Genomic DNA, 21,328 nt, shown 5'->3' on the forward strand with positions numbered 1-21,328 from the left:
TGCGGCCATGCTGGAGCACCGCTTTTAGTCGAGGAAATCGACCCCACGACTTATTCTTTGTAAGCCTAGTACTTATTCTATCGGTCTCTTTTACCGAACCGCTAAGTTACGGGGACGTAAACACACCAGCATCGCCGCCTTGATATATAATATATATATATTGATATATAATACATAAAAAGTATATATATAATGACTGTAATTATACATGATTCTTGATAATATGCTGCAACTAGAGCGACTAAATCTAAACAATTGACTGAAAAAAAATGATGGGCCGAACCATTGGGGATTGAACACCACATCAATGCTTACATGGCTTCGCCCGTATCCAACTCGGCAACATAGCCTACCTTCAAATTTCAACCAAATTTAATGCATAAATATTTTTGCCAAATTTGATGTATAGATATTTTTAGTCTAGTATATACGAGCTAAAAAAAAAAAAAAAGAGAATGATTAATATCTTTTTAATTTCGGAAAAGCTAGTAAACATACAAATTGGTTTCGTAAATATGATTAACCATTATCTAAATTCTGTGAAAAAGCTAAGTTTGTACAATGGTCTTAATGAAAGTTAATAACACTAATACTAGTTTCGTCCAAATGTTTCATGTGCAAAATAAGAGGACAATCAAACCAAAAAATGCTTCAATTAACTCAAAACCATAATAATGATTGAAAGAAATGTAAATATGAACTTAATACAGTTAGTATGATATTTGTAGACCTTTGTTGGAGATCACCTCTGCACATCGATTGCCACAGGACATAAGGTTCCTGTACAAGTCAGGTATTACTTTCTTCCATTCCTCTTCTAATATCTCCATAAATTCGTCGTAGTAGTTGGTGCCCTTTGTGTTACTTTGTTTCCAAGTATCTTCTGAAGGTTTTCAATTGGATTTATGTCTGGACTTTATGTTGGCCAATTCATTGCTTGGATATTGGGGGGGGGGGTTCTCAACTAAGGGCGGTGCTCCAGCATGGCCGCAGTCAAATTACTGAAACAAGTAAAAGAAGAAAAGAATAAAAGAACATACAAGTACAAAACAACAACAACAATAATAATAATAATAATAATAATAATAATAATAATAACAATAATAATAGAACAAAATGAAAAGATGCTTATATGAATGGATGTACCGTGGAATCTTTTAATTCTTATGTTACCGAGGAATCGTTTTTTTTTTCGTTATCCTTTATCTCTCAGAACGTCTCATCCTGTCTGTCTGTCCGTCTATGATGGAGGGTGGTGGTGGTGGTGGTGAGAATGGAATGGCGATGGGGGTGAAGAGTAGGGAGGTGTGTGTGTGTGTGGGGGGGAGCGCCGGTGTGCCATACTCTTGTTTGCAAAATATTAAAGAAAAGAAAACAAAACAAAACAAAGCAATGTTTGTGATGGTGGCGGCGGCGGCGATGGTTGTGATGGTGGTGGTGGTGGTGATGGTGGAGGAATAATATGATGGGATTTCAACGTGCCTAATTCGAAATGACTCTCCCTAGTGAACGTTATCAAACACATGTGGTTTGTTTTAAGGCAATATATATATATATATATATATATATATATATGTATATATATATATATATGTATATATATATGTATATATCTATATATATCTATATATATATATTTATATATATATATATATATATATATATATATATATATATATATATATGTATGTATGTATGTGTATGTATATATATATGTGTGTATATATATATATATATATATATATATATATATATATATATATATATATATATATATATACATATATATATATATATACATATAAAATATACGATATATAATATATGTGTGTGTGTTTGTATAAACACTTAAAGGAGAGATAAACTAGAGTAATGAAACAAGCAAGATGAATTTCCACTGAACAACAAACATCACCACCACCACCACTAATTCCAGCAACAACAACATTAGTGGCGGCAACAGCAAGAACAACAACAGCAGCAGCAGCAGTAGCAGCAGCAGCAACAACAGCAGATCCTACATCTTCGAGATAATTCATATAATAGAATTTCAAGAGTTTTTTTTTTTTTTTTTTTGCATTGTCATTCAAACCAAAATGATATTTGACTGTCCCGTGGTAAGCAATCTGAAACAGAGAAACACAGAAAGATCGAACCCTTAAACGGTTGGTTATGAAACTGCCGAATTTAGGCGGATTGGATTTTGTTGGCGAAGTGAAAGTTTGATGTTGATAGTGTAGTAAGTAAAAGTAAAAAGAAAAAAAAAAAAAGATAGAGCGTTCCCATTACGGAGAAGGCAGTGATTCGAACCAGGATTGCTAAATTGTGATACAAACAACTGCTTACCGTAATTTCCTGGACCGAAAGCTGTTATTATGTTTATTAGTTTTACTGGTATTTACTCCGTCGGTTACGACGATGAGTGTTCCAGTTGCTCCGAACAAACTGAACAGTCTGCTCGTGAAATTACTATGCAAGTGGCTGAGTACTCCACAGACACATGTACCCTTAATGTAGTTCTCAGGCAGATTCAGCGTGACACAGAGTGTGTCAGGGCTGGTCCTAAACCTTTTGTCGATGACTGCCAAAAGTGCGTCGACCGAGGGGTACAGTAGACGAGACCCTTGAGTTAACGGAAATTAACTCAAGCAGACTTGGAGTTAACGGAAGTTAAATGTAACGGAAGTTAATTGAGGCATAATTTTCCAGCAACATCGATGGAATCAGTTGAATTACATATTGGATTGAAACTCACCCTTCACCGTGTTTCAAAAGCTGCTCTGCAAATAGTACAACTGATTGCTCTCTTGAAAGCCTCGATCTCATATTTGTCAAAAGGTGAAATGTTTTCACATGATGTCATAATACAGAAGACTTTATTGAAGCACAATTAGTGTTCCCTCCCTTGAACCATTTAGTTTCATTTTATGGGACAAACAAACACACAAATGGACAGAATCTTTCTTTTATATATCTGGATATATCTTTTATATATAGAGATATATCGTTAAAGGTACAAAGAAACAACTAAAAAATAAATTTAAAAATATAAAGATACAAAACATATTTAGTCTCGCTGGAAAATTAGTCCTTCGGGTTAAACCGCAGAGCATTTAGCAGAGCCGAAACAGGAAAGGAACCGAGTAATTTAGGCTCTTCGCCTTCCATAAAATACTCATTAGGGATCACTTACATCCTTTTTTCCAAGCTGCTGAGCTTGGGACTAGGTAGAACAGAGCTACTTATGGAAATGTAAACAAAATCTTGACAAGCAGAACGAATTTTACGTAACGGTACGAGAGTGACGTCCTGGCATTTAATAAAACTGCAAAACCGTTACAGAGTGGCTTGTATATGAATATCTAAACTGCAGTCACACACACACACACACACACACACACACACACACACACACACACACACACACACACACACACACACATTTATATGCGCATATATATATATTATATATACTCATACAGTGTGTTTAATAAATATGTGTTTAGTACTGCTTTGAAATTACTCCCAGTGGTTAAACCGTACAGATCCTTCGGTAACTTGAAATGAGGATATCACGTTTCCATTTTAAAGTGTTATTGTGGTTGTCGTTGTTGTTGTTGTATTGGTGTTGGTGGTGGTGTTGGTGGTGGTGTTGGTGGTGGTGGTGATAGTGGTGGTGATAGTGGTGGTGGTGGTGGTGGTGGTGGTGGAAACAGAAACGTGATAACTTAGAGTCTGAAGGAAAACTCAATTTTGAATAAATACGTAACTAAGTAAACAAATAGATAAATAAATAAATACTCATGTAGACACATACATGCACACGCGCACATAAACGCATACACATACATCTCTCTCTCTCTCTCTCTCTCTCTCTCTCTCTCCCTCTGTGTATATATATATATCAATCTTGTTGCATAAAATGCGCCTCGACAAACGCCCCCCTGACCCATGCAAGTATGGAAACATGGACGTTAAAACTATGATGATGATGATGATGATGATGATGATGATGATATATATATATATATATATATATATATATATATATATATATGCATGAAAGTGTTTTGTAAGTGTATGTCTAAATGGCTACGAAACGGTGTATCCTTGAAAAAAATACAGATTTGATTTTCGAAATCTGTCTCCCAGGGAGACAGTTTTTGTTTATTAGTAATGAAAAAGTATAATTTGTTACGAGGAATAACTCAACTTCCAGATCGCCAACAGTGAATGTCTTTAGAAGTCGCCATCTTAAATTTATGACTACCTGAGTGTGTGTACGTTTGTATGTATGTGTGAGTGTCACGTTTTTTACTCTCTCTATATATATTTACCACGCACACACACACACACACACACACTCTCTCTCTCTCTCTCTCTCTCTCTCTCTCTCTCTCACTCTCTGTGCATATATATATATATATATATATCTCACACGCATGCTGCTCCCCACTCTCTTTTCAGATGAGACGAGCGTGTCCGTCTATATACCTCTATCTCTCTACCTGACTCCGTCTTTTACGCTTTTCCTATTGGAAACTTTCCTTTCTCTCTCTCTCTCTCTCTCTCTCTCTCTCTCTCTCTCTCTCTATATATATATATATATATATATATATATATATATATATATATATTTACCACACACTCACCCACCTTTTCTCTGTCTATGTATATCTCTCACGCTGAGTGTGTGTATGTTTGTATATGTGCGAATTTGTCGATGTGTGTATATGCATGTGTGTAAGGAATTTCATTAGGGCGATAGTGTCAAAAGACCCTTATAGAGCATCAGCAGCGAACCCAGGATAATAGACTTGATCGTATGCAAATACATTATCTTTTCTGCTTGGCTGCCACTTTTTGGGTGTATTAATATAGTTTTGTATGGTAATTATTGATATAAGATTCATTTTTGCCATAAATCAATATATACATATATATTTATATATACATATATATTTATATATACATATATATATATATATATATATATATATTTATATATACATATATATTTACATATACATATATATTTTTTTAATTTAAATTTTTTTTATTTTAATAGTTTCAGCTTAGAGCTGCGGCCATGCTGATGCACCACCGTGTAAAGTGTTGGATGCTTACAGTACCTAGGTTTCCCAAGCGGACACCCATCTAAGTACTCACTAGGCTCGACGTTGCTTAACTTCGGTGATCGGACGAGAACCAGTGCTCTCAGCGTGATATAGCCGTAAGCAAAAAGTAAAGTCAACCTCAGTGGAATTTGAACTCAGAACAAAATACTGCGAAGCATTTCACTCGGCATGCTAACGATTCTGCTAGCTTGCCACCTTGTGTCTGTGTGTGTGTATGTGTGTATATATATATGCCGAGTGAAATGCTTCGCAGTATTTTGTTCTGAGTTCAAATTCCACTGAGGTTGACTTTACTTTTTGCTTACGGCTATATCACGCTGAGAGCATATATATATATATATATGTATAATATATATATATACATACACACACGGACGCAGATACACGTATATATAAATATATGTTTATATATGCAGGCATCTCTGTATGTGTTAGTGCGTTTGTGTGTGTGTGTGTTAGTGAGTGTGCGTTAGTGTGTGTGTGTGTGTGTGTGTGTATGTGTGTATGCATGCATATGTATTGGGTGAGCATTAGGGAAGAAAATGTTGTGTAATCACAAGGGAGGCCAGCGAACGGTGGCTGATACAGTGAAATATATATACTTGCTAAGAACATGTGTAAACGCTTAACTTGGCAATTCACTTCATATAGTCTGTTCTCACACACACAAGCACATTGCTAGCTAGTTTTGGTGTTTTGGAGTGTCAGAGGAGTGTAGCAGATGTGTGTGTATGTACATATGTGTGTATATGCGTGTGTTTGTGTGTGTGTGTGTGTGTGTAAGTGCTTGTGGGTATATGTGTGTGTGTGTGTGTGAGGCTTTCTGTATAAGTTTGGTTGTCGGCGTGCGTGCATAAAATCTGTGTACGATATGTTGTAGGTGTGTGCGTGCGTGCATGCATGCATACACACATATACCCACATATATACATACACCTACCTATATATATATATATATACATATATACATACATGTATGTATGTATGCATATATATATATATATATATATATATATATATATATATATATATATATATATATATATGTATATATATATATATATATGTATGAATATATATATATACATATATATATATATATGCATATATATATGTATATATGCATATATATATATACATATGTATATATATATGAATATATGTATACATATATATATATGTATACATATATATATGTATACATATATATATATACCTATATATATATATATATATATATATATATGTATGTGTATATATGTATGTATGTATGTATATATGCAAGTGTTGGATAAAAAAATTGGGAAACCACTTTTTATTGGCCAAATAACACATTCCAAACTGTTCTAGTCCGTACATATGTGTTCATACACATGAACGTATACCTTGTACTTCATAATATAGATTTCTGTTTTTATTTTTGTTTTGTTTTTGCAAATATATATATTTTTTACTTTTGTTTTTGCAAATATTTATATTGAAATAAGTTAAAACGCGTGACCTATCTGATTTCCAGTGACGACAAATTATTGGCGCTCGAATGACTAGAGCTTCAGTCATTCAAAATTGTTTAGTGTTTCTTGCGGCAGAGAGAGCCTTTGTAATTATGTTGACGTTCCAAAACCAATATAAACTCGGCTCTGGCAAGCCGGCTTTTACATTGGTTCTTCGAGGACGATCATATACAAATTCTGGATGGAAGACAAAGCTTATAAAGAAAGGGCTACAGAACAGTGAGATGCATTGTGTCTAAAAACTATCGAACTACAGCAGCGAAAGTGAAAGTTGAGTTAAACCATCACCTTGCCAACCTTGTATTAACCCAAACTTCATGGAGCTCGTTTGAGCTCCATGAAGCTAGTTATCATAGGAATGCCGCGGTTGCTGAACCTCTTCTATCTTCCATCAATATCGATTCTGTCTTTCATTCTTTTACTTTCAGCTATTTTGACTTTAGCCATGCTGGAGCAGCGCCTTGAAGGGTTTTAGTCGAAAAATCGACCCCAGGACTTCTTTTTTGAAAGTCTAGTACTTATTCTATCGGTCTGTTTTGCCGAACCACTAGGTTACGGGGACGTAAACACACCAACAACGGTTGTCAAGCGATGGTGGGGGAGGGGGACAAAGCACTAGTTGAGCACTGGGGTCGATATAATCGACTTGCTACCGTTTTCGAAATTACTAGCCTTGTGTCAAAATTTCAAACCAGTATCTGCATATTGTGTGTGTGTGTGTGTGTGTGTGTAGAAGTATGTCCGTGTATGTTTATATACGTGTATTATAAGTGGACCCGTCCGAGAAGGGTGCCGGTTCTTTTTCCTTTTCTTCTTTTTTTTGCAAACACCTAAATATATGAAGAGAAGGGGAGCAGGCAGGGGTAGGGGAGTACTTCCTGTTGATTCGTCCCCCCCCCGCTCTAACCTTCCCCCAAAAAACAAAGATCTGGAATCCCCTTCTCTTCCCACCTCACCTCATCTCCATCCTTCCTACCCACCCGAAACAATTAGCATTAACGCGAAAATACCTTTCTTGCCCCCTTATGTCTTTGAGCGCGCGCATCTCTGGGCACGCGTTCGTGCGGGTATGTGTGCGGAGGGGTAGAATGTATGCGGCTGTGCGTATGTGTGTGTATATATATATATTTACACACACACACACACATTTATAAGTAGACGCGCGTGTATGTCTACGTGAACGTGCATATGTTTATAAGTTGACGTGTATATGTCTGTATATGCAGGTGTGTATATTTGTATGAGCGGGTATGCATATGTAATTGTGCGGAAGTGTGCGCATATATACGCACTTGTGTATGCATATGTGCGCATGTGGGAATACATATCTGTATACGTCTGCTTTTGCGAATGTACATAATGCATGTATTTATGTGTGTGTATCTATCTATCCACCCATCCATACACCCACCCACCCATCCACCCATCCACCCACCCACCTACCTACCTACCTACCTACCCACCTACCTATCTATCTATCTATCTATCTATCTATCTATCTATCTATCTATCTATCCACCCATCCATACACCCACCCACCCATCCACCCATCCACCCATCCACCCACCTACCTACCTACCTACCTACCTACCCACCTACCTATCTATCTATCTATCTATCCACCCACCCATCCACCCATCCACCCACCCACCTACCTACCTACCTACCTACCTACCCACCTACCTATCTATCTATCTATCTATCTATCTATCTATCTATCTATCTATCTATATATACATACATACATACATACATACATACATACATACATACATACATACATGCATACATACATGCATACATGCATACACACACACATACATACATACGTATTTATGTGTACATGAGTAGGCGTGTATGCGTGTATTTTTGCTCATAGTGTGTGTGTGTGTGTAGCTTCGGGTACGTATATGTATCAGTGCGTGTGTTCCATTATTGTGGGTTGTGGGGGTGTATACTTGTATATGCAAGCGTTTATGTCCGCGCACGCACTAGTATTAGCCTCTGCGCGTGTGTGCATGCATTCTTGCGTGATCATCTTAGTGCATACGTACGCGCATATATGTGTGTGTGTGTGTGTGTGTGTAACTGTGCGAGTGTATGTGTGAATGTGCTCGTGTACGTAATTCTATGTGTGCTTGTAGATATATGTTTGTGTGTGTGTGTGTGCGTGAGCGTGCGTGCGTGCGTCTGTGTGTGCGCGTCTGTGTGTGTGTGTAACTGTGCGAGTGTATGTGTGAATGTGCGCGTGTATATAATTCTGTGTGCTTGTAGATATATGCTTATGTGTGTGTGTGTGTGTGTGTGGGTGTGTGGGTGTATGGGTGTGCGTGTGTGTGTGTGTGTGTGTTTCCTGTCTTACATTCTTACATTGTTGTATTTGTACATTGCTGCATTAATTTACGAGTAGAAAACATTGTCATACATTCCTGTGTAGAAGCATGCAGTGTATTGTTGTTTGGGCATCACACACACACACACACACACACACACACACACACACACACACACACGCACGCACACACACACACAAACAAAACGTACACTCACATATACACGCACGTACATACACACGAACACGTGCACACGTGCGTGCGCGTACGCACTCACAAGGTTCGTGCCGACACACACCCACACACACTCACGCGCGGCACACTGCATTCATACCGACGTACACACGCATACGCAAATATCCTTTATCTCTTACTTGCTTCAGTAATTAGACTGCGGCCATGCTGGGGCACCGCCTTGAAGAATATTCAGTCAAACGAATCGACACCAGTATTTATCTTTTTGTTAAGCCTGCCTCGTACTTATTCTATCGGTCTCTTTTGTCTATTCGTTCTGTTAAGGGGACGTAAACACACCAACATCGGTTGTCAAGCAATGGTGGGAGACAAACACAGACACGCAAATACATACATATATTATATACGACGGGCTTCTTTTAGTTTCCGTCTACCAAATCCACTCATAATGCTTTGGTCGGCCCGAAGCTGTAGTAGAAGACACTTGCCCAAAGTGTCACGCAATGGGTTGAACCCGGAACCATGTGGTTGGGAAGCAAGCTTTTTACCACACAGCCACGCCTGCGCATATATATATATATATATATATATATATATATATATATATATATATATATATATATATATATATATATATATATATATATATATATATATATATATATATATATATATATATATATATATATATATATATATATATATATATATATATATATATATAAAACATAGAGAGAGAGAGAGAGAGAGAGAAACAGAGAGAGAAATAAGCATGCAAACAGATAGGCATATAGACAGAGTAATAGACAGGCAGCGAGGCACCATAAATATATAGACACAGACTAAGCTTGAAGGATAGATAGATAGATAGATAGATAGATAGATAGATAGATAGATAGATAGATAAAGAGAGAGGGAGAGAGAGAGAATAAGGGAGAAAGAAAGAAAAAGGAGGCACACACACGTGTGTTTGATTCCAGTCTAGTTGGGATTAAACAACAGTAAGAACAACAGTAATATCAACAATACTGCCCCTGCTCCCCGTCCTCCTCCTCCAACAACAACAACAGCAATGCAGAGACCGGAAGTAACATGTTACGTAATATAAAATACCAGACGTCAGTTCATGTGATATTTGCTTGGTGTGTATGTTGTGAGTTATCAACATCTTGTTGTTGTGTTTGTTTTTGTTACCGTTTTTATTGCTATGCTATTATTGTAGCTCTTTTGTGTTGTATTTCGTCTTTTGATGTAGTTATTCATCGTTTTGAGTCCTTGTGCCCAATAAAACTAATTTTTGTATATCATTGTAACTCTATCTATCTATCTATCTATCTATCTGTCTGTTTGTCTGTTTGTCTGTTTGTCTATCTATCTATCTATCTATCTATCTATCTATCTATCTATCTATCTATCTATCTATTTGTCTATCTATGTACGTACGTATATATATATATATAAGAGCAGGACTCATTAGCCACCAACGGAGCCGTAAATGCAAAATGTAAGTTAGTACTAGAGCGCAGAATGTTCCTGAAGGTCGGCAATGGTCTTCCTCGGTCACGAGTGGACGGCCATCATATATATATATATATATATATATATATAAACACACATGCATGCATACATTAATCCAGTCATACATACATTCCTACATACATACATAGGGATACGGCGAATGGTGCATAGCGGATTGTGACGAGGGAGTAGAAGAGCTCAACTGAACAAACGGTGCTTCTAGCATTGAAGAAGACCTTATTAAAGATAATTCTGGGTGGTTGTCGGTCGACTGTCTTTGAATACGATTTAAAGGTCGGTTGGATCGTAATGGCCTCGGAGGCAGCTATACAGCAGCAACATCAACAACAAGGACAATAACCCGTCTCTCTAAAACCTATTTTTAGACAACTCAATTGTACATCGTAGTTCTGTCAATAATCTCACCACCCTTACATACGCAGACATTCTCCCTCTCTCTCTCTCTCTTTCTTAAGCGTTCTGTTTATCCTACATAAGCGACTTTGCTCGCTGTTACATCATTACCATACGCACGCCTGCGCAGATGATATCACTCTTCACTCCTTCGTCTCTACCTCGCCCTTCTCCTCGTCCTCACCCTCCCTCCCTCCCTAATCTCTTTGCCGGACGTCATCGAAATGCAACTTGAAGCACGCTCTCCACCCACCAAGATCAAGACATATCTCCTGTTTATAAACAGGGAAAGAAACTGTTCAAAAAGAAAGAAGAAAACAAAAACAAACAAAACATCCTGTGACGGTCACATGACAACCAGTAATGATCACGTGACAGCCTACTCATTCAACGGAGCCAACAAAGACTTCGACATCGACTAAGTCACTAACATAAAGGCAAAAATGCTCGTAATTCCACTGCACCCGGTTCATACCCTTATTACTAAGGGGGTGTAAAACGTTGGGGAATTAGTTACCTAGCAGTATTCGTTCCGGCTCTCTACATTCTGAGTTCAAATCCCAGTGATGTCAGTATTGCCTTTCATTCCCTAGGAGTCGACAAATAAGGTACCACTCCAGTATTAGAATCAGTTCTTTTAGTAGTAGTAGTAGTGGTAGTAGTAGTAGTAGTAGTAGTAGTAGTAGTAGTAGTTGTAGTAGTAGTAGTAGCAGCAGCAGTAGTTGTTGTAGTTGTAGTAATAGTAGCTGCATGAGTATTATCATCATCATCATCATCATCATTAGTAGTAGCAGCAGCAGCAGCAGGAGCAGCAGCAGCAGCAGTAGTGGTAGTAGTAGTAGTAGTAGTAGTAGTAGTAGTAGTAGTAGTAGTAGCAGCAGCATTTCCTCCGTCTTTCACGTTCGGGGTTCAAATTCCGCCGAGGTTGACCTTGCCTGCCATTCTTTCGAGGTTGATAAAATAAGTACAAATTGACCACTGGGGCAGAGGTGGGGTAGAGGTCGATGAAATCGTCTAGCCCCCCTCCCCCGAAATTACTGGCCTTCTGCTAAAATTCGAAACCACAGAATATCTTTCGGAAGATGGTGCTGTTGGCGCAAGCAGCGTAGAGAGAAATATCCTGCCTGCTTGGTTCGTTCAATCAAGAGTAAAGCGGCCCCTCTCTGTTAGAGCTCCCCAGGGACCCAAGCCATATCGCCCTATCAGTACTCCACCCTTGCTATATAGGTTAATCCAATCAAAACAAACGATTGGTTGACTGAACAAGACTGTTAACTTTTGATTTTTAAAGGAGTAATTAATTAAGAATTTGCGCGCGCGTGTGTGAGTGAATGTATTGCAAGTATACATGTGCGCATGAGCGTGTGTGTGCGTGTATCTATGTATGCTTTTATTCATGTATACATGTATGCATGTTTATGCACGTGTGTATGTGCGTGTATGTATTATATGTATACACGTATGCAAATGTATATATATAAAGTAATGTTCGTAGCCACTTCAACATAGTCGTCCGTTCGAACGGACTTTACTGCTCGCCGCAATATATTGGACGCAGCTGTACATCGTTAATCAGCTAGAGGAGAAATACAGAATAAGTACCAGGTTTTTTAAAAAATGGTAAAAAGTACTGAGGTTCGATTCATTCGACCAAAACTCTTTCAAGGCGGTGCCCCAGGATGGCCGCAGTCTAATGATTGAAGCAAATAGAAGATAAAAGTGAGGTAAATTTTATTGCTACTGTGTAGTGTATAATGGTGGTGGCGGTGGAGGTGGTGATGGAGGGGGTGATGATTGTGAGTGTCAGAGAAGATTGTGCGTGGGAAGGAGGGAGGTTGAGAGGGAGGAGAAGTGGGAGTGAGAGGAGAAAGGTGTTCTCGAGAGAAGCGAACGAAGTTACTTGACATCAAGGAGAAACAACGAAAACAGTTACTGACCCACATAGATATGTTTCTGGCTACACACGCACACACAGACACACACATATACGGACACACACGCACACACAGACACACACATATACGGACACACACGCACACATATGGACACAGAGACACAGACACATACGTGTATACATACATACATACACACATGCACTCACGCACACGCACACACATACGTGTATACATATATACATACCTACATACATATACACACAGAGACACATATGGACATAGAGACACAGGCACATACATGTATACATACCTACATACATACATATACACACACACATATTTATAAGAGAGAAAGGAGCAGAGAGAGATAGAGAGAGAGAGAGAGAGAAAGTCGGGAGTGGAAGAGAAGCAAACCCTTAGTGTCACTCTTAAAACCCGGTGACATATCAGTCAGAGCTCACTCCAGCTGCCACACAACAACCACCCGATTACCACCCGGCTTCCATCCCATCCTCCCAAAATAACCACCCAGCCCGTCCGTCTGTTCGTCTCTAAGTGGGCCACCTGCTAGAATTTGTTTAAAGAACGTTATTGCCATTTCCGTTTCGAAAGAACTGGTGAGTGCCTGTATCGGAGGGATGATCTGGGTTTGGGGACAAATCCCTTGAAGAGACAAAACCACAGGGTTACTCTATAACGGGGCCCCGGTTTCCTTCATTTACACCAATTTAATACCTGCTAGATTATGACAAGCAATTTCCTTGATAAACAGCAGCCATGGAAATCCCGGCCAGACACAAATGCGCGCGCGCGCGCACTGATATGCAACACGCACACACACATACGCACACACACACACATCCAAACACGGTATCGTTAGTGTGAACTAAATATACAAAGTGGAGGGCTTTAAGCTATATAGAAAATATATACAAACAATTTAAGTTGTGTATCAGCAGACTTTAAATTTCCTACTAAAACACGTGTCTTAAGTACACAGCGTGTGTGCGCGGGCGCACACACATGCGTTTACACACGTGCGTGCACACACATATGACATGACTGTGAGCTTAAGAAGTTCGGTTTGCAACTGCGTTGCTTCGAGTTCATTTCATTTGCGTGGCACCTTGGGCAAGTGTCTTCAACTACAGCCCTGGGCTGACAATTGCCTTGTGTGTGAATTTCATATACGGAAACTGTGTATAAAGCTTGTTTTATACATACATACATACATGGTGGTGGTGGTTGTCTACTCCTTAAACAGAGTTTGACCACCTCCTGCACCTACACCTTAGCCCTTTCATGGCGTCTGATGTGGCTTTTTAAACCAGACAGTGTTTTGAAAAAACACCCACACAGATTGCACCTCTGATCTGCACTACCAATACCTGCAAGTAAGTTCTGCTCATTGTGGATCCTAACATGTCTTTTAAGACCCCCATACATACATACATACATGATGGCTGCCTCCTCGTTATCGAGTATAGCCATTGCACGAAGCTTAACTTAACGGTGCTGTGATCGAATGTGACTTTTTAGCCCAGCCAAAGATCTACAATGTCTTGCACAGAGTTGGCATGCAAAACCTTTACTGGCAAAAGCTGGCTGTTGTTGTAACTGCGCTCCAAGTACCTTTGCGTGTCGTTTAAGTCCTCCTGCTGAATCACCCTCCCTTCCACATGCCCGACAGACATGATTAGTGTGGTGCGTAGCATCATCACCAGCGGCCTGCTGGTCAATCATCGTATGTATGTGTAATTGCAGGTTTGTGTATGTCCACCTATACTGGTTGATAACCGTTGTTGGTTTGTTTATACCCTTGTAACTTAGCTGTTCGGTAAATAACCGACAGAGCAAAAGCCAATCTTAAAAATAATTAGGCTGATTTGTTCGGCCAAAACCCCCAAGAAGGTGCTCCAGCATGGCCGCAGTCCAATGAGTGAAACAAGTTAAAGAGAAAAGACAGAGATATGTATATGTGAATATCTGCGTGTGTGTTTGTGTGTGTGTGTGTGTGTGTGTGTGTGTAAATGTGTGTAAGTGTGTGTGTGTGTGTGTGTAAGTATGTGTGTGTAAGCGTGTGTGTGTGTACAGAAAGATGAAGTTAGCTAGGGTAGATCTCTAATCTTGCTCCGCAATAAAGACAACACGGACAGCAGCAGCAGCAGCAGCAGCAGCAGCAACAAAAACGATGTCGACGACGGAAAGACGCCTTCCTACATCTGAAGTAGTCGTAATTGTGACTCTGTGTTGTCACGGTTCAAATATAAGATTTGTCTTAATTGCAATTCTACGGTCATTGTTGTCACTCAACCATCTGTAATAAATGGAGGAGAGAGAGAGCGGTTGGTACTGGAGGCGAAGGGAGCAAATAATTTATCTACTACTACTACTACTACTACTACTACTACTACTACTACTACTACTACTACTACTACTACTACTACTACTACTACTACTACTGTTATTATTCGTTTGATATTGTTCTCAATGCCTTTGGTAATCATTAACATAACAATTATTGTATATTACGGCAGCGAGCAGGCAGAATCGTTAAGCCCGTCGGACAAAAATGCTTAGCGATATTTCGTCCGTTCTTACGTTCTGAGTTCAAGTGTCGCCCAGATTGGCTTTCCTCCTTTCAAGGTTTGATAAAATAATTCCGGTCAGTTACTGGGTTCGAAATAATCTACTATAATAATCCACATCCTGCTAAAATTTCAGGCCTTGCGCCTATGATTGAAGAGATTATTTTAAGGCGACGAGCTGCAAGAAACGATAGCACCTCGACTCCTTAATCATAATTATATCTTTATAATTATGTACTTATATTCTTTTATTTGTTTCAGTCATTCGACTGTGGCCATGCTGGAGCACCGCCTTTAGTCAAACAATTCGACCCCAGGACGCACACATCTGCATAGATACCAATGCATGTACAAAAAATACACCCACATACACTAATACACAAACCCGAAGCCGTACACTGCGGTCATCTCCCCTTGAAGAAATCAGCCGTCACGAGGTAGCGCTCTAAGTGTTTTTCACCCATTAAGTACAGTTCCCGCCTGCGGCGTCTCTATGGCGCCGTTTTAGCTCGACTTATGTCTCAGAGAGGAGAAAAAAACTGGTGTTCATCCGAAGATTAGTTGCAAAGCTTTATTTACCAAAAACTCGATCCACTTGACAATAACTTTCTCAAATAGAAGAAAAAAACATACTATTTCCCGGATGTCTTAATATTTGGCATTTATTTATTTATTACCCTGTTGGTTGGTTGGCTGGCTGTGTTGTTGGTGATTGGTTAAATTTTCGTAACGCTACCTTAATGAAATATCCTGTTTTTGTTTCTATCATTATGTAATCAGTGTTTGTATGCATGTATGCATGTATGTATGCACAAATAAATACGGACATGCCCCGAAAGGATATTTTTTAAGCATAAAATGTGTGCAATTAACTGGAAACAAAGGCTTTACAATTCGTATATTGGAAGTTAGACCCAACACAATTATTAGACAAATACACACAAATATAATATATGTATGTGTCTGTGTTTTGTGTGTGTATCTATCTATCTATCTATCTATCTATCTATCTATCTATCTATCTATCTATCTATCTATCTATCTATCTATCTACTCACACACACACATACACGCGTGTGCAGACACACTCATGTAGACGTTCATATACGACAGGGTTTTCCCGTCGATTTCGACTTATTTAGAATCAACTGCTCAGTCAGTAGCTAACGTTCGTGCCTACAGAGAGGCATGCAACAAGCTTTGGATTTACAAGTAAAAAATATAAAATTCACAATTTCTATATATACACACACACATATGTAAGATATATATATATATATATATATATATATATATATATATATATATATATATATATATGTATGTATATATATATATATATATATATATATATATATATATATATATATATATATATATATATATTACATATGTATGCACGTGTGTCACTTGTCTTCAAGTGAAACTTACACGAAAATCTGATTTATTTGCATGTATTTTTGGGAGTAACAAATAAACTAACAAGTAAAGAATCCCCCGCCCCATTCCCCCACAAAACGTAGAGAAAAATATCAACAAAAAGCAAAAACAAAAGATGAAATTATTGGCGTTCAACATACAGGGGAGGTAACCCGGAGGGAACAAAGATGACAGACATCAAAGATGGCTCCCACCGACCCAAATAAAAAAAACATGGAATCTATTCCAGATATTTGAAAATAAAGAATACTGTTGGAATATTGAAGAAAAACGAAGGGGGAGGAGGAGGAGAAGAGGAAGAAGAGCAGGAGGACGAGGAGAAGGAGGAGGAAGAGGTGGCAAAAACATGTATTTTGTTGATGAACATACGATATTGTCCTTTGGGACAGGAAAGCTGTGTGGATTGGCTCATTGTAAATACAAAACTTCAAACATATTAATAACATACATGCATATATATATACATACATGCATACTTATATATACATATATATACATATATATATATATACATGTATGTATATACATGTATGTATTTATATGTATGTATGTATATATATATATAAATATATATATATGTATATATTCAGACACACACACAGACAATCTATATATATACGCATACACATGCATATATGTATGTATATATGCATAAACGAAAGTAAAGCTACACTTACAAACAGACACATGTACGTATGTATGCTTGCTTGTTTGTAAGTAGGTACGTACGTACCTACGTATGTATATAGGTATATATATATGTGTGTGTGTGTGTGTGTGTGTGTGTGTGTGTGTGTATCACACGTAATTACGTGATCGACCAGACTATCAAATGTTGTTATACATCGCTGGTCACAGTGCGCTTTGCGTCATTTCAGCTTTCTAAAGATACCACACGATTGACTATTAGTCAAATAGCCAATGCTAATAGTATATCTTGTGAGTGAGTTGAGAATATTCTGCACAATGATCTTGGCCTGACGAAGGTTTCTGCGCGGTGGCTGCCGCATCTTCTGACAACTGAGTTTAAAGTGATGTTCAGTAGTAACTGGTTGTAAATGTTCAGAAGTTACTTTCCCGGCTTACTGCATAAATGTCGTTTGGTAACCGCCATCAAACAGTCGTCCTTAGATAGACCAATACCATGGCTTGTCCTAGTATGTACAAGCCTACTTCATTGCACATATCTACACTGTTGTATGATCACATACTCACATAGAAGATGTCATCTGCAGTGTTGAATTTCTTCACAAAGCCAGAGCCCTTATCAAATAGCAAGTTGTTTTTGTTTTTTTTTTGATAACATGTTAGACTATTTCTAGGTCAATCTTCTCCATATCACAATATCTTATGCATTATTAACAAGAGAAAGGATTACTGACGAATAACAGTCAATGATATTAAATTTCGTAAATATAGAATTCCTTTTGTCTATAAGCTTTTAGTAAAAAAAAAACTTTTGATAACTATGTTACGATTTGTTTTTCTGTTGTTAATTAGTCTGTTTCTTAATTAATCACTAAGCTTTCTTATAATTAATTAGTTCTACTTCTGTCATAGCAAAGTGAATTAGTGTATGTCTAAGGTTAATATGGAAATTATCTTTGTGATCCTTAACTGTAAAGTAAGTCTCCCATTTAACTAGGTTTTTTAAAATTATTATTATGCTGTCTAATGTTATTTTCTTAGTTATGTCTTAAGTCAGGATATTATTCTGCTGGCAGGATCGTTGGCATGCTGGGCTAAATGTGTAGCAGTATTTCGTCCCTACTTACGTTCTGAGTTCAAATTCTATTATCTATCTATATATATATATATATAGATAATAGGCAGATATTCTCTGTATAGAATACACTTCGTAGTGCTCCAGAGATTTGAACTTGCGCAGGTAGAGGAGTAAATGTAAGGACAAGCAAGTTAGCCAAGTCGATAAAAAAAAAATATATTAAATGTATTTAATACAAAACAAATGTACACAGGTTTACATATAGAAAGGTCCACCATACATAGAATATAAATGATATGAGGAGGTCTCGTAAAACTATTATTCAACCCTTTTAATTCTTGATATCTTTATTTTAGGAAAATAAAAATAAGAAATAAGTGGAAATTTTACCGGTGAGTGTGTTAAATAAGGCACTAAAAGAAAATGACTCTCTTCAGACACAACAGTATATATATATATATATATATATATATATATATATATATATATATATATATATATATATATATATATATATATATATATATATATATATATATATATATATATATATAGATAAAGGAATACTGAAAATGAAACAAGAACGCAAAACATCCACACATATACACACACACACACACGCACACACACACACACACGCACACACACACACATATATACATATGTATGTGTGTGTGTAAGTAACAGGTTATGAGCGAAGATTAGCAAAATATGATATTAGCAGGGGTGGCGGAGGGGGCAGCAATGTCCCTCCCCATGGAAGTGTTGACCATACTTTGCCCCGGGGCAATATTTTGGGGGCGTGGGGAGAAAGAAATAGGTTAATTCCAACAGGTGCACCTTGATTATCCCACTCCTGCTTCTCCATCACCATTGCTATCATCAATACCACTAGCTCCACTACCGCCACCATCGCCAATACCACTGCTACCATCATCACCACGACCAATTCCCCCTCAGCGCCAGCACAAATACCACCAACACCATCAATACCATCAATACCATCACAGCTAATAGACCCCCTCCCCCAACCAACGATATTACCATTACAACTACAACTAATACCACCACCGCCACCACCATGACTACTATCATCCATAACACTAGTTCCACTACAACCACCATCATCACCGCCACCACCATCATTACCATCACCATCACTACAACATCCATCACCACAACCGCCACTACCACCACCATTATGAAAACCACGACGACGACCAACGATATCAACAACATCACTACCACCACCAGCAGCATCATCACCACCACCACTACTATCAGCAGCACCACTACAGCCACCACCACGACCACCATCGCTATCAATACCAGCAGTACCTGCATCACTACTACCACCAAATTTTGGCACAGGGTTTGCAGCTTTTGAGAGGAGGGGCAAGTCGATTACATAGCGGCGCTAGTACTCTTACTGGTATTTATTGTAACGACTCTGAAAGGATGAAAGGCAAAGTGGACGTCTGTGGAATTTGAACTCAGAACGTAAAACAGTAAATACCGCTAAGCATTTCCCGGCGTGCTAAACAACACAGCAGCAACAACAACACCAACTATAATACCAACTATAATAAACAAAAACAACGTAACAACAACAACGACGATGACGACAAAATCAAAAAAAAAGGGATCACTTTCTTCCCACCCCAACGCTGCTACCCGGAAGTTTTCCTGTCCCCTTCCCAGCGTCCCGTCATCACACTGCCCTCCACCCCACCCCGCCCAGTCACACTATTCCTCTCCGCCGTCACACTTCCCTCCCGCCACACCTTACCTCCCCCACCATCCATCTCATTCAAGGCAAAATCCTGACCTGATTTCTTCTACTTTAAAGTAGATTCACACACACACACACACACACACACACACACACACACACACACACACACACACACACACACACACACACACACACGCACACATACACACACAGACTAACACTCACAAACACACACACACTAATACACACACACACACACACACAAACACTCGTGAGACACTATACAACATCTAAGAAGGAAACCTCTGCGACGCCCCTGCTAGAAAGTGTTGTCAAATCTCGTTCAAATCACACCCTAACGACTTAGAAATCAAAAAAGGACACGTTACATAAGACTGTTCTGTATTTTAGAGACGTGGAATTCTGTACATTATTTACATTGGACGGATATGTGGCCTCATCTTGTTTGTTGTTACCACAACGTTTCGGCTCGTCTACTCTCCAGCCTTCATCAGGTGTCCTGGTGGAATTTTGTCCAAGGGTTGGGTTCAAAATTCTACCAGGACACCTGATGAAGGCTGGAGAGTAAATCAGCCGAAACGTTGTGGTATCAACAAACAAGATGAGGACACGTATCCATCCAATGTAAATAATGCAAATACGTTACATAAGTTAGTCCAGTACAAACAAATGTATAAACAACAGGATGGTCATAGCTAAGATACTGTGTTTCGAGATGAGGCTAAAAAGGGACGCCAACTCGACCCCAGTACTTGTCGCTGTTTTTTTAAATTTTTTTACATCTGGTACTTATTCTATACATTTGATTTTA

General features: G+C 38.4%; 1 non-coding gene across 1 annotated transcript; it reads right to left on the bottom strand.

Annotated features, from left to right (window-relative positions):
• Positions 1 to 5,120: 5,120 nt before the first annotated feature.
• Positions 5,121 to 5,239, bottom strand: LOC128250565 (5S ribosomal RNA). Its single transcript, XR_008266606.1, has one exon. It is a non-coding gene; the product is annotated as a 5S ribosomal RNA (ribosomal RNA).
• Positions 5,240 to 21,328: the final 16,089 nt, after the last annotated feature.

This window comes from Octopus bimaculoides, chromosome 22 (genome assembly GCF_046866305.1).
Source record: "Octopus bimaculoides isolate indiv1 chromosome 22, ASM4686630v1, whole genome shotgun sequence".
In the NCBI taxonomy this organism is placed as follows: domain Eukaryota; kingdom Metazoa; phylum Mollusca; class Cephalopoda; order Octopoda; family Octopodidae; genus Octopus; species Octopus bimaculoides.